The sequence below is a fragment of the Coturnix japonica genome, unplaced genomic scaffold (assembly GCF_001577835.2).
Source record: "Coturnix japonica isolate 7356 unplaced genomic scaffold, Coturnix japonica 2.1 chrUnrandom874, whole genome shotgun sequence".
NCBI classification, from domain to species: domain Eukaryota; kingdom Metazoa; phylum Chordata; class Aves; order Galliformes; family Phasianidae; genus Coturnix; species Coturnix japonica.
Window position 1 is genome coordinate 1 of NW_015440228.1, and position 1,706 is coordinate 1,706.

The window sequence follows — 1,706 nt, forward strand, 5'->3', positions numbered from 1 at the left end:
TCTATGGGGTCTCTATGGGTCACTATGGGTCACTATGGGTCCCTATGGGTCCCTATGTGTCTCTATGGGGTCTCTATGGGTCACTATGGGTCACTATGGGTCCCTATGGGTCTCTATGTGTCTCTATGGGTCTCCATGGGTCCATATGTGTCCCTATGTGTCTCTATGGGTCTCTATGGGTTCCTATGGGTCCCTATGGGTCTCTATGGGTCCCTATGTGTCTCTATGGGTCTCTATGGGTCCCTATAGTGTCTCTATGTGTCTCTATGGGTCGCTATGGGTCTCTATGGGTCTCTATAGGGTCGCTATGGGGTGTCTATGGGTCTCTATGGGTCCGTATGTGCCCCTATGTGTCTCTATGTGTCCCTATGGGGTCTCTATGGGTCCGTATGGGTCTCTATGGGTCCCTATGGGTCTCTATGTGTCTCTATGGGTCCCTATGGGGTCTCTATAGGGTCTCTATGGGTCTCTATGGGTCGCTATGTGTCTCTATGTGTCTCTATGGGTCTCTATGGGGTCGCTATGGGTCGCTATGGGTCGCTATGGGGCGCCCCCCCCCCCCTCCGCCATCACTCACCCTCAGCTCACCGCCGCCATCTTGTCTTTCTCCCTTCCCGCTCATCCGCCGCTCAACCCCCATCCAACCAATCAGCTTTTAGACCCGCCCACTTCTCCTTCCCTTCAACCAATCAGCGCTCGGATCCTCACAGGATTGCACTATAAGCTCCGTCCACCTACCATGATTGACATCCCCAATAACCAATCAACTCATAGCGAGTCAGCTGTAGCCAATAAGACGCTAGTCCCGCTTACAAAGTGGGCGGAGCTCTCAGTGGTACGCATGCGCAGAGCTGTGCGCGGGACCGGAAGTTCCGGTCGGCCTCTTCCTGGGCGCCATCTTGTCGAGGGCGGAGGCGGCAGCGGAGCGGGAAACGGTGAGAAACCGGGGATTAAATGGGGGGATATGGGGGTTCTATGGGGCTCTATAGGGCTCTATGGGGTGTCTATGGAGCACTATAAGGCTCTATGGGGAGTCTATGGGTCTCTATGGGTCTCTATGGGGTGTCTATGGGGCTCTATGGTGTTCTATGGGTCTCTATGGGTCTCTATGGGGTGTCTATGGGGCTCTATGGGGTTCTATGGGGTGTCTGTGGGGCTCTATGGGGTTCTATGGGGCTCTATGGGAATCTATGGGGGCTCTATGGGGTGTCTATGGGGCTCTATGGGGTGTCTATGCGTTGTCTATGGGGCTCTATGGGGTCCCTATGGGTCTCTATAGGGCTCTGTGGGTCTCTATGGGGGTCTATAGGGCTCTATGGGGCTTTATGGGGTGTCTACGGGGCTCTATGGGGTGTCTATGGGGCTCTATGGGGTTCTATGGGGTGTCTGTGGGGCTCTATGGGGTTCTATGGGTCTCTATGGGTCTCTATGGGAATCTATGGGGTGTCTATGGGGCACTATGGGGCTCTATGGGGTCCCTATGGATCTCTATGGGTCTCTATGGGGTGTCTATGGGGCTCTATGGGGTGTCTATGGGGTGTCTGTGGGGCTCTATGGGGTGTCTATGGGTCTCTATGGGGGTGTCTATGGGGTTCTATGGGGCTATATGGGTCTCTATGGGGTTCTATGGGGCAGTATGGGGCTCTATGGGGAGTCTATGGGGCTCTATGGGTCTCTATGGGGTCTCTATGGGTCCCTGTGGGTCT

The 1,706-nt window shown here is 54.9% G+C and overlaps 1 long non-coding RNA gene across 1 annotated transcript in view; it reads left to right on the plus strand.

Moving 5' to 3' along the window:
• Nucleotides 1-847: 847 nt before the first annotated feature.
• Nucleotides 848-1,706, plus strand: part of LOC107307764 — a 7,160-nt gene continuing 6,301 nt past the window's right edge. Inside the window, exon 1 of the long non-coding RNA XR_001552502.2 lies at nt 848-935. This is a non-coding gene — a long non-coding RNA (uncharacterized LOC107307764). The remainder of the gene's footprint in view (nt 936-1,706) is intronic.